This window comes from Capricornis sumatraensis, chromosome 17 (assembly GCF_032405125.1).
Source record: "Capricornis sumatraensis isolate serow.1 chromosome 17, serow.2, whole genome shotgun sequence".
NCBI classification, from domain to species: domain Eukaryota; kingdom Metazoa; phylum Chordata; class Mammalia; order Artiodactyla; family Bovidae; genus Capricornis; species Capricornis sumatraensis.
In genome coordinates this window covers 36,258,491-36,271,608 of record NC_091085.1, presented here as the reverse complement: position 1 = coordinate 36,271,608, position 13,118 = coordinate 36,258,491, and the positions used below count along the sequence as shown (strand labels likewise).

General features: G+C 45.2%; 1 protein-coding gene across 1 annotated transcript in view; it reads left to right on the top strand.

Moving 5' to 3' along the window:
* The first annotated feature begins 3,799 nt into the window (after nt 1–3,799).
* The window catches only part of JADE1 (jade family PHD finger 1), a 56,810-nt gene continuing 47,491 nt past the window's right edge, over nt 3,800–13,118 (top strand). The window contains exon 1 of the mRNA XM_068989470.1: nt 3,800–3,842. The gene's annotated coding sequence lies outside the window, so the exon portion shown is untranslated. The remainder of the gene's footprint in view (nt 3,843–13,118) is intronic.

The following is a 13,118-nucleotide window of genomic DNA, read 5'->3' as shown; positions in this document are numbered from 1 at the left end:
TGGCTGAATTAAGTTATTTCCTCTTCTGTCTCTCTGTCAGACTTGTTTCTCTGACATCTTGCATTGTGCTAAAAGTATGAAAATCAACAAAATTAAAATAACCAAATCAAAGACAAGCAAAAGAAAACAAAAATGAAGAACCTCGAGAAAGGCAATAATTTAGTCAGTCCTGACACCTGCAAGAAAGCATCTTTATCACTGGTCTTCCAATCATTCTATGTACTGTAACCACCTACTTGGAGGGATTACCAGGCTGTTCATGACTGGTGACTTCATCGATTGGTTAGACAGGGAGCTCTGTTCCCCAAATAATATCATTCAAAAAAGTTATTCTCTTCTGTCATTTAGTTATTAGAGTTATTTTAAAAACTACTTGACAACTTAAGCTCGCTTAATAACAAAGTATTGGGGATTAAATTGAAAGTTCCACACAATTAAAGTACATATAAACTTTTAGAACACAACTCATTTTATCCATGAGAGCACTTGTGCAATAAAAATTGTATATACATATGTCATAACATATACCAATTGACAATGGTATTTGCCAGGAAGAATTTCTTGCTCGATTTCTTTGAAAGAATGAGATTTATAGGATTTTAGCATACATATCTACTTCATTTCAAAGATGAACAATTCTGAATTTTGTGTCAAGGTTTTATAATTCTTTACCTGCAGAGTAGACACAAATGAAATAACTAGGTAAATATTTATAAGTTTAATCATGTATGATTTCAAAATAAGGAATATGAATATATGTATTCAGTATTTCTATAAACCTATTATTATGGAAGAGAACAATTAAACTGTGTATGCCAATAGCAAAATGAAAGCGATATACAGAATGGTAATTATCACCATGAACACTGATCAGATCAGAAAAGACTAGAATCTTGATAACTACACTGACTACTTTGTACGTATTTTCTTGAATGTTCTTTTTATCTCTGGTAATAAAGTGTGAATTAACAGGACCATTCTAGAAACCAGGAAATTGCGATCATGAATGATTTGGTAAGTTAAGATAATAAGTGGCAGAGTGTTACCAGAAACTCATTTCCTAATTGCCAACTTAGTACTTATTCTTTAAATATGCTGCCACAAGACACTGCTGTCCCTTTTTTTTTTTTTTTTAGTATTTATTTGGTTTCATCAGCTCTTGGGGCATGTGGGATCTAGTTCCCTGACCAAGGATCGAACCCAGGGCCGCTGCATTGAAATTACAGTCTTAGCCAGTGGACTGCCAGGGAAGTCCCTGCTGTCCCATTTTAGAAATAGGATGTATAAAATTTCCTTTGTGATCTGGCAGAAGACATTTATTATTTAAAAAATGTCAATCACTGATCATTAATAACAAGTTGTTTTTACACATTATTGATACAAGTTGTCCTCCACTTCTACAAATAATCATCAACTTGTAAGTTTGGTAAGAACAATCAAATTACTGAATGTTAATAAGACAAAGGGTGTTGAATATCATCTTGTCTATCATCTCAGTGGGGAAACTAAGATCCAAAGACGTTTGTCCAGAGTTATAGTGTGAGTTGATAGGAGGCTGCAGACTTTTAGTCCAGGGCTGTATACGGCACATGACACATGGCACTACCTCATCACGTTCCTGGGACCATCAGTCTTAAGCATAGAATCAGTGTTGAGGGTTCATGTATTCTTTTACCCCCTTTTTTTCTCATCTATTTACTCAGCACATTTTCATTTTTGTTGCCTGATGTTTTGGGAGTGGGGATAGTCAGAAAAAAAAAGGCTGAATGGCAAGTGTAGTTTATTTTTTATTTTTATTTTTTGCAGGGGAATGAGTGAGGTAAGTTTCCCTGGAATGTGGAAAAGTTGCAGTCTTCAAAGGCGAGAAGACCAAGAATGAGAGAGAGGAGGGTTGGCTCATACTGCCAGGGTCTCTGCTGGGCATGTTTATGGAGTTATTCCAGTTAACAACCCTTCAGGTAGGGCCTGTTAACCCCATTTTATTACTCAGGAAGAAACTGAGGCTCAGAGAGGTTTTGTAATTTACCCCACAGTTGCACAGCTGACAACACGTAGAGTCAAGATTCAGTTCAGGGTCTGTCTGGCTATGAAGCCTGTGTCCTTTTACTTCTGCAGTAGAGTATGTGTAAAGTGAACCAAGGAAAATAGCAGGAACTTCAGGGCAACATTAATAACAGTAATAATGATAGCATAGGGCTTTACATATGTGGTTTCTCTGAGCAGGATTAAGTGAGCACGATTAAGTGAGCACATAAACAGGACTGATAGGGTGTCTTTGTACTTCGTTAGTGAAGCAGGCAAGAGAGAAAAAGGAGATATACTTAAGATTTCCTTTGGTTTACTTTGCTTTCTGAAAAACAATTGAAAGACTCAATTAGTTTTGTTTTCCCACATTTATCAGATTACTATGATCCTGATGTAGGTGGATGGGTTGGTTTGTGATTTTGTGAAACCAAACCTGACATATTCAGAAGACTTCTTCCAGTGGACCAGTATGCCTTTGGGTTTAATACTCAATTTTGTAATCAGTGATCTATGTTCCAGATTATTGAATAGTATTTTCAACCTGTACCCCCATTTTTTTTCTTTTCCCTTTTGAAGCAGAATACCATATAGACTCATTTCTTTAAGGGGGGTCCATGAGAGAAGAGGGCTTCCCTGGTGGCTCAGAGGGTAAAGAATCGGCCTGCAATGCAGGACCCCAGTTTGACCCCTGGGTCGGGAAAACCCCCTGGAAAAGGGAATGGCAACCCACTCCAGTGTTCTTGCCTGGATAATCCCACGGGGCCTGGTGGACTACAGTCCATGGGGTCCCAAAGAGTTGGACATGACTGAGCGGCTAACACTTTCACACTTTCATGAGAAGTGTGTTAATCTCCACTCCTCTTTTACACATAAATACCCCTGAATTAATCTAATTTTATGTTAGTCTGCAGCTCCAGTTTGAGCATTAGGCTCAATTCTCCCTATTTGGAAGACAATGTCCAGTTCTGTAACACAGTGTAACATAGCGGTGGTGCCAACTTACAAATAATTACTGTTTCCTAATGAATTAATGCTTATTTGGAATTATCATTTCTATACAAACTTAGGTAAAGATGTGTTCCGGCTCCCAAACTGGATTTTCTATATTTAAAAATGTCATTATAATCCGCAGCTCCCCCAAAACTGTTACTACCAAAGAACTATTTATTTTTCCATTCAACCTAAAAATAAAACCTCTCACCCAAACTACATTCCTTAATAGCCACAGTTTAATCTACATAATTTTAAAGTAATTTGAAAGAATCCTTTCTAGTGCAGTGATGTCAAACAAGAGTTGAGACTGAGAGAGTTTGAAAGGGATAATTTAAAAGCCCACCACCCTGGAGGTATCTTGGAGACACTTCAAGAAAGTCTAGGCTCAGGTGAAGGAAGAGATTTTGAAAGCTGAAGCATGCGGCTCTTTGCAAGCCCCTGGTGACACAGGCCGAGCTTGCTACGGCGAGGGCCGCGAAGAGTTAACGAGGGCCAGAGCCCCCCGCACCGCGGTTCCCGGCGAGCTCCCCCCGCCCTCCCGTCCCCACCCTCTCGTTTTGGCAAGGGATTAAAGTGCTCCCCCCTGTGGCAGCAGTGACCCAGAAATGAGTTTGATTCACAGAGTCCTTCCTCCATAACAAGCCAAACGCCCGTCCGAGAGTGCCTCCCTGCGCGAGCGCTGGGTGTGTGCGCGCCGGCCAGAGCAGGGGCCCGCCCGGCTCCCCGCCCGCCACTCCGTCCGCCAGCCCGCCACGGCCCGAACTCATGCGGCGCGGAGCGAGCGGCGAGGAGCCCAGCGCCGCGGCCGAACCCCTCCGCAGCAGGTACGCGCGCGGGCCGCGGGGGGCGCGCGGGGAGGGCGCGCCGACCGAGAGTCCGCGCGTGTCCGCGTGTGGGTCCGTGTGCGCGTTCCGATCCCGCGGCGGCGGCGGCAGCGGCGGCGGCTGCAGGACGAGCCGAGAGGCTCAGCCATATTTGATGGTTTTGTTGCTTTGCTCGGGAGTTCTCGGGAGTAATTTAATGCCGAAGGTCGCTGCCTAGTGGAAATAATATAGTACGTCATTAATATGGCGCCAAAAGATTGGGTTCTCGATATGTAGCAAAGGAGGGAGGGCCGGCAGCCGCCGAGCGCAGCGTTACTATCCCACCAGTAACTTGGGCATTGCCGGGGCGGGGGCCAGAGGAGGAGGAGGAAAGGATGATTTTTGGATCCTGAGAATTGATGTGTGTTGGATCAGTAAGTTTTATTATGATTATTTTTCAGTTTTGGGGGCTGAAGACTTAAGAGCTTTTTCTTTTGGATTTGCGAAGAACATGCGGTTTTCAGGCGAATCATCAATTAAAACGCGTTCAGGAGTAGAAACCCAGTTTAGTTGGCTTTAGTTATAGAATTTTTTAAGCAGCCAAAGTGCATTAGGTTGCATGGAAGTGGAAAGCATAATAGCAACTTGGTAGACAGATGGCAATGGCAGAACAAGGTCCGGGTACATATATGAATCCAGAGTGTGTGTGACCGTGGTGGTGGTGGTGCGGGGGAAGGGACGACGACTGTATAGTACAAACATAGGTGTGGGTATAGGTACATCCGTGTAGGGTAGCTGCAGCCCTCTTATCACCGCGTCATCACATGTCCAAAATATTCATTGCATCAATTCAAGGGCAGTGAGGGAGGGGTGGGGGGGTGGTGCAGGGACAATTTAGCAATTAGATTCTTCCCAATTGGGTTTCCAGTGAACGGACCTTTTACTTATAGCGAGACTGCTTGTGAAGTGTAAAACCCTTTATCGGTGAAATTAGGAAGGAGTTGCATTGGTAGACCAAACTACCGATTAACCATGAACTTAAAAACGGATTGCAACCTTTGGCACCGTCTGCAAATTGTGAGGGTGGTGTCGTGTCGCTTGGTCCGCCTGAAAACGTGCAGGGTGCACCCCGAGACTGCAAGTTGCGAAGCCCTTCAAGTGCACGTGTCCTGTGCCTGTGAATGTGTATTTGTGAGTTGGGGGCTGTTGTTCTGAAGCCAGCAGGCTTTCCGGGTTGTTGGCGCTGGCTTGCAAATGCGGGAGAGGGATGGAATGTGGAATGTTGACCGGGGAACCGAATCCTGTCGGAACGGTCCCATTTGCTAGGGAAATTCGATCCCTTCCACCTCCTTCCCGCTCCCCCCCGCCCGCCTGCGGGCAGGAGGCGGGGCCGAGGACGCCGCTGCTGCTCAAAGTGGCGGAGCGCGGCGGCGGGAGGCAGGTGCACGGCACCCGCCAGTGGGGGTGCCTCAACTTCCGCGGGCGTTTAAATAGCAGCCTCTCTCCCCTCCCACCGGTAATAGGTGACCTGGCGGCCGAGGGCGGCGGGGGGGAAAGGGACGGGGGAGACCCGGGAGCTAACCTCCGCGGCACGTGGGTAGGTGCTGGGTGGCCCCGGGGCCAACTTTTGTGGCCCGCCTCTGGCGCTGGAGGAGAGGCGGCTCCATGTGGAAATGGGGACGGGCGGGCGGCGGCCGAGGCGCTGCTTTCTCAGCCGCGCCGGAGCGTCACCTAACGGTCCCAGCAGCGCTGCCGGGGCCCGGGGTGGGGGGTTTCGGGGGCGGGGACGCCTGGCCTACCGCGCCCGCGCCGCGGGAGACCCGCACAAAGCCCGCGGCGCGGGGGCGGCCACCGCGCTCACGCCCGGGGAACGGCCCCGAAGCCCGTCGCCGTCCCCGCGTTGATTCCGGCGGGCGGCCGCAGGCGTTTGTTTGTTGGTTCCGCGCCGCCTTCCTCGCCGGATGGCTTCCTGTGACAGAGGTGATACACAGTTTCCAGAACTGTCTGAGGGCGGGAGCGGGAGCCGAGTCCTCTCCGAGCTGCTCGCCGTCACCGCTGCTCCCGCTCCCATCTCACAGCCGTTTCTCGCCCGCGCTCCCGCCCCAGTGAAGGTGCCGCCCGGGAGGGACTCGGGGAGGGGGGGACGGCGCGGCCGTTTCCAGCGGCGCAAGTGGTTTCTAGACGCGAGGGAGCGTTTGATTTGCAACTGGGGCCGAGCGGATTGGTGCAGCTGGCGGCGGCGGGGCGGGAGGAGCGGCGGCGGCGGCGGCGGGGGGGTGGCCACTTTCAAACGGAGAGGGCGGCGGCGGCGGCGGGGACTCGCTGCGGAGGGAGCGGGGCTTGATTGCGCCACGAGAAGGTGTCATCACTGCACCGGGGCTAATTCCGGCGGAGGTGCCGGGAGTTACTTTCCCCTCCTCCCGCGCTGTTGTTTCTGTCGCCTTGGGAGGAGGAGGAGGAGGCGGCGACGAGAGGGGGGGTGGGTGGCGGCGTCGCTGCGCGAAGCCGCGGCTCTGCGCACAGCCCGGCGGGCGCCGTACGGTGCTTTCTCCGGTGCGGGGCGGCGGCCCAGTTCTCCCCGCCCCGGGATCCCCGCCTTCCTGGGGTCCTCAGCTTTCTCTGTCCTGCCCCCCTTCCCCCCGCACGGGCTCTGCATCCCAGAGTCCTCCGCCCCCGGCTCTCCTCGCCCCGGGCCCCCCTCCCCGGGCGTACCCCCCTCTCCCCGCCCCGGCTTTTCCACCCTGGGCTTCCCTCCCCGGCGCGCGGGGGCGGCCGTAGTCCCGGCACCCGGTGAATGCAGCGAGCAAACAAAAAAGCGGGCGATTTAAACGTGCCTTCGAAACCCGTTAGGGATGCATCGTCACCACGAGACCGTTTAAAAGCAGCTTTGGCTGGTTTTCTAGTAACTAGGAGGCAGGCGCCCCACCTCGCTTCGGCGGGGGCGAGGGTCTGTCGCCTTCTATTTACCACAGCCGAGGGGAAATTTAAATTTTTCTCTTTGTAAAGTGATAGCTGCAGTTGAATGATTTAAGACGGCTACATTTTTAGGAAATTGAGAGAGAATCTGAAGTTTCCGTTAATGGGAATGCTTAGGGGCTCCTTTCCCAAAGGTTTTTATTAGGTGAACTATTTTTCCTTTTTAGAAAACCCGCTGTGAACGGCTAGCTCTCTAGTTACTTGTACCTCAAGGCTAATACCTTTCAAAGTTAATGAACTAGTTTTGAGATACAGAGAAATTACTTCCCTGGAAGCTGGTTTAGGTAGTGATCCACCAGTGGTTATAGATTAGGAAGTTGTGTTTGACCAGATCGCCGCTAATCAAGATTTAATCACTTTTAGCTGGAGAAAGGGAGCGTTCAGTGTAACTATACTTACACTGACAACACTTTTGATAAAATAATTTATTGTAGTAGAGTTAGCAACACATAGTGGACAGATAAAGTGCATGTTCTGTGTGTGACACTTGCTAGCAAATGCCTTCACCCGAGAATTCTTAGTGCCCTTTTGTCCCAACCATTTTAGTCTCATCTAATGCCACTTTTAAATCAGATTGACTTTGGTTATTTTGTTTTCTCCCTTAAATTTATGTGTTTTTATATGTTATTTGATGAGCTGGCATACATACCTCCTCCTCGCAGCAGCCAGAGATAAAAGGAGTTGCCTGAACTTGCAGTAGAATTTGAACTTGATTCCATCTTAAGGTCATAGGCTGCTTTCTAAGAAGAAAATTTGAGTGGGTTGTAACAGAGATTTTTAACTTTGACAAAGGTGGATGTATGTTCATTTAGAAAGAACAAGATTCTCCACCCCCCACAAGTTCCTCCTCCATCACCGGACAGGTTTTCAGCCTATAAGTGAATACTTTCGTTTCCTATTGCAGAGGTTGAAAGAGTAGCTATAAAGGGAAAATAGTGAAAAATGATGAGTGTGTGAAAAGGAGGAACAGGAGAAAAAACTTTTTGGACTTTAAGAACATGTTGTATTTTAGAATGAACAGTTGCTTAGCCCAGAGACTTTGGGTAGAAGGATTAACTAAAAAAGCAAACAAAACTTGGAGGACTTGGTGAGAATACAAACACATCTCCATGTGTTTCACCTTCATAAATAATTGATTTTTTACTTCAAAGAGCCCTTAGTGGCTTAAAGTATTATTACAGAAATGGTGTTATTTTACATGTACACGTTTTCAACTAGAGAAGCAAATATAAAAACAGATTCCTATCACCTAGAAATCATCATTTTATCATTTTCCAGGTAATTGTGTATACATGTATAATGAATCATACTGTCTGTACAGTTGTGTAAGGAGTGTGTTTTTTCCTCCTGTTAGCTAGTTTGTCTATTTGGGATACATTCAGATTTTCTTCCTTGGCCTCCAGATACAACAGCAGCTTTGTCTAAAACACTGTCCATTCAAAGATCATTGCATCTTGTTACTTCCTGTAAGTAGACAACTAATCTGTAGTAACTTTTTGACAGAACCTCTGACATTGAGGAGGCATGTCTTAGGAGTTAATCATGACTGGATTTGAAAAAGTTAGAATTAAAGTAGCAATTTTTTTTGTGTGTAATTTAGAGTCTTCAGTTTGAAGATTATTTGTTTGAAAACTGTTTTAAAAAAATTTGCCTGATGTATTAATCTGCACACTCGCTGAGAAAAAAAATCAACTGTGTGTGTTTCAGTACTGAGGTGGTTAGAACAGCAAACATCTAGACATCAAACACTGACCAAGTCTTGTATTTTTAGGCATTGTCAGGAGTGAGGAGGAGACAGATGACTTGCACAGTTCTGCTTGCCTGCTTCCTTTCTGTTCGTGAATCTCTTTCCTCAGTAATATGGGGCACCTGTTACGCTGTTACAGTTCATGGTCTGTCAGGATTTGCACTGTATGCCCAGTTTTCCTACATGCTTAATAAAATAAGACATTCTCTAGAGGAAAATAAAACACTTTTGTCAATATCTTGCTGCTTATTTGGATTGGCATTGAAATGCTTGACTTAATTGGTCAAACAGTGGGAGTTATACCAATGTTAAACTTCTTTCCTCTCTGTTCAAGCCTGTTATAGAACACTGTTGCCTTGTTTAACAGTAAATTAAAAAAAAAATTCAAATAGAGGCTGACTTTGCTTGGAGTTGTTAGTTTCTTAGATTGTATCAGAAGCCTGATAGGAACCTTAATTGGCAAAGTTTTAGTTCCTGAGTCAGTAAGTTGTTTCCTTTAAAGTTTTAGTGTTCAGCTGGTTTTCTCTATATTAAGACCTTGTTCAGTCATTAAGCTGTGTCCTACTCTTTGCGACCTCATGGACAGCAGCATGCCTGGCTTCCCTGTCCTTCACTGTCTCCCAGAGTTTGCTGAAACTCCTGTCCATTGAGTCAGTGTTGCCATCCAGCCATCTCATCCTCTGTCACCCCCTTCTCTTCCTGCCTTCAATCTTTCCCAGCATAAATGTCTTTTCCAAGTGAGTCGGCTCTTCTCATCAGGTGGCCAAAGTAGTGGAGCTTCAGCGTCAGTCCTTCCAGGAAATATTCAGGGTTGATTTCCTTTAGGATTGACTGATTAATCTTCTTGCTGTCCAAGGGACCATCAGATGTCTCCCTCAGCATCACAATTCAAAAGTATTGTAAGAGCATTGTATCTGACTCTTTGCAACCCCGTGGACTATAGCCTGCCAGGCTTCTTTCTCCCTGGAATTCTCCAGGCAAGAATACTGGAATGGGTAGCCATTCTCTTCTCCAGGGGATCTGCCTGCCCCAGAGATTGAACCCAGGTCTCCTGCATTTCAGGCAGATTCTTTACTGTTTGAGCCACCAGGGAAGCCCATATGAAGACCTGGCTGCACTTTATTTGGTAATGTATTTAAAATTTGGACAGTTGATATTTTTATTATATATAGTATATAAAATTTCAAAAAGTTGAGACAATTGAGAGTCTTGCTATTTGCTTGGTGAAAGTGAATGGGAAAGTCGCTCAGTCATTTCTGACTGTGTGACCCTATGTGCTATATACAGTCCATGGAATTCTCCAGGCCGGAGTACTGGAGTGGGTAGCCTTTCCCTTCTCCAGGGGATCTTCCTAACCCTGGGATCAAACCCAGGTCTCCTGCATTGCAAGCAGATTCTTACCAGCTGAGTCACCAGGGAAGCCCAGGAATGCTGGAGTGGGTAGCCTATGCCTTTTCCAGCGGGTCTTCTGACCCAGGAATTGAACCCAGGTCTCCTGCATTGCAGGTGGATGCTTTACCAGCTGCCCATTTGGGAAGCCTATTTGCTTGGTGTGTTTATACAAAGAATATTGATATGTGATTGTAAGGGATTTATATTTTGGTATTTTCACAGATGGTTGGCTCTGATGGAATAAGTAAACTCTGCACTCCTAATAAATGGAAGAGTGGTCCTGGAGCCCCTTTTTACCTTTCAGTTGAAGTGGCATCTTGTTAAGATTAGGCAGGGTTGAGCGTTGTGGAACAGAGAGAAAATTTAGTCTTAAGAGAATGTTGACTGACTCTGGTCATGTTATTGTGGCTTGGCCTTATCTAGCCTAGATGTCTTCCTTACCTGAAAGCAACAAAAATAGGAAGAGTCTGGGTATTTACATTTTTGAGTTCTTTGTTAACTCTAGACTAGTGGTATATTATGTGCACTTAATAGATGTTCAAGGACCAAGGTTTTAATGAATACTCTAAAACAAGTTACATATTTACCTTTTTTTGCTTTTGGTTCTTCAGGTAGAGTTAAAGACTGTTAAGGTGATTGAGGGCAGTTGAAGTAAGTTCATTTTTTTAAACTTTAGGTTCTTTTGGACTGATTTGTTGGAGGAATTAAATCACAGTTTTCTCTTGTTTTGAAAGCACTTCCAACTGGCAATAATATATAGTTTTTAATACTGATCTGCACAGGATCAGACATTTAATAATGTCTGCACATGAGATTTTATTAATTTGAAAATTTATGACAGCTTCTAAGACAGTTTCTAAGCAGTTATTTTAAGTGAAGGTTTCACTGGTGAGAGTCCAAACTGAAGATAAAATGAACATTTTTTTCTTTTACTCCTTTCTCCAGAGTAAGCAGCAAGAATTGGCAAGGTTAACAAGTTGCTGAAGTTTGAGCTGCCTGGTTTTGTGTTTGTTTAGCACAAAGTACACTTAACATGATTTAAGATTTTTCTTGATTAGTCATGTTCATTTTTATGACCATCAGTTGTTTCAGTGTTGAAATAAAAAGATGCACTTTAGATGTGTAGGCTGAGTACTTGTGACTTGTAACTTTTTTGAGGTCAAGGACACTTGAGATCCAAAACCTGTGGGAACCTCTCTAGCAGAAAAAGTGAGTTACTCAAGAATTTGCATGTCATTTCAGGGTCTAGATGAATACTTTTAAGTGCATCCTTGGATTTCAATTTAAATTCTGGTGACTTCTTTGTATGATTTCTCTCTGATCCTTTTACATCACTGTTAAACCACACATTATAGTTAAAATGCCTGTCTAGAACAGTCATTTTTCTGCTTATTGGTTACTGGCTTGAAAATCAGATAAGTTTATTAGTTTTTATAATGTACTGTGCACTGGCCCTAAGAAGGAGCCTCAGGGGTTTTCCTTTGAGAAAAATTCACAAGTTTCTAGACATGGCTTTAATTTAAGTTGCTTAGAACACTACCCTCCTACCCTGCCCTCTTACCCCCTTACTGTGCTAGTCTGTTGATTTAAAGCAGAGATCAGTAAACTATTTTAGTAAAGGGGCCAGATAGCAAATATTTTAGGCTTTGTGGGCCTGATAGTCCCTATTATAGCTGTTCAACTCTGCCATCCTAAGTGTGAAAGCAATCAGTGGACAAAAAGTAAGTGAATGAATGTGACTGTGTCCCAATAAAACTTTATTTACAGATAGTGAAATTTGAATTTGGAATAATTTTCAGGTGTTCTGAAATGTTCTTTTGATTCCCTCTTCCAAACCATTTAAATACATAAAAACCATTCTTAAGTATTGAACACCAGCAGGTTGTAGACCGCTGATTTATAATGACACAGCCATACCTGTATATATATATATATATATGGAAAACCTGTACTATAGTATACATAACTGTAGAACAGTATATACCTGTAGTGTAGGATGTGCATGCATGCGTGCTAAGTCTCTTCAGTCATTTCTGACATTTGTGACCCTATGGACCTTTGCCCGCCTGGCTCCTCTCCATGGGATTCTCCAAGCAAGAATACTAGATTGGGTTGCTGGGCCCTCCTGCAGGGGAGTTTTCTGACCCAGGGATTGAACCAGCGTATCTTAACGGCGCCTGCATTGGCAGGCGGGGTCTTTGCCAGTAGTGCCACCTGGGAAGCCTGTAGTATACTATAGTGATACGGTTTTAGCTGGTCACCAGATTGTTTCTGCTGGGACTGAATTCAGTTTCTGATAGGAACCTGAAACAACAAGTTGAAGTCAGAAGTTTGTTTGATAAATATGCAGGCGGTTGACTGATCTCAGGGCTGTGGCTCCTAACTCCTTGGTTCCTAGATAGCCTTTGAGGGTAGGATGTGTAATACAGGACCCCATGCACCTTGCAAAACACAGCTAGGTAGTCACACCCTCCCAGGAGGCCAGGCCAAGAAGCCCTCCGTGAGGGAATATACATTATGACCTGGGACTGCATCCAGAGGAGTGTGATGTCTCTCGACGTAGGGTGTGTGTCACACCAGTTGGAAGTGAATACCTGCTGCTCAGAGGACACAAAGCCCTGTGATAGTCTTCAGGGAACCACTCGTGCACACTCTGTCCAGCTCTCCAGCAGGCAAAGTGGCATTTGCAGCCATCTTCACATCAGCTTGCCAGGAAATATGTTTCAAGTTCTAAGTTAACAGACTGTTGAGTACATTTTAGTTGTCTGACCCCTGATAACCTGTAGTCCATGGCCTTAATCTTCGCGATAACCTCTTTCTAAATCTCAGGAGGTGTCCAGCAGCAGGAAGTCCATGGTGCCATCACCTGGGAGGAGGATGGATGGCACAGGTCTTTGATTCAGCCTCTGGCTTTGCCCTAGACCCATCTGTGTGTCTTTCCCCTTGCTGCTTAACCTCTCCAGAACCTACTGTACGTACTTCCTTTTAAAATTAGGAAAGGTAAATTACCTCCAAAACATTTTCTGGAGATTAAGTTAGGATTTTGTGTGTTTCTTTGGGGAAGATGTCCTGTAGACACAATCCATGGCTGAGACTGTTTTCAGCTTTAGCCTCAGAGACTACTTTGCAGACCTTGCTGCTAGGTTTTGAGACTGTCTTGTTTCTATGACTGTAGTAACAGG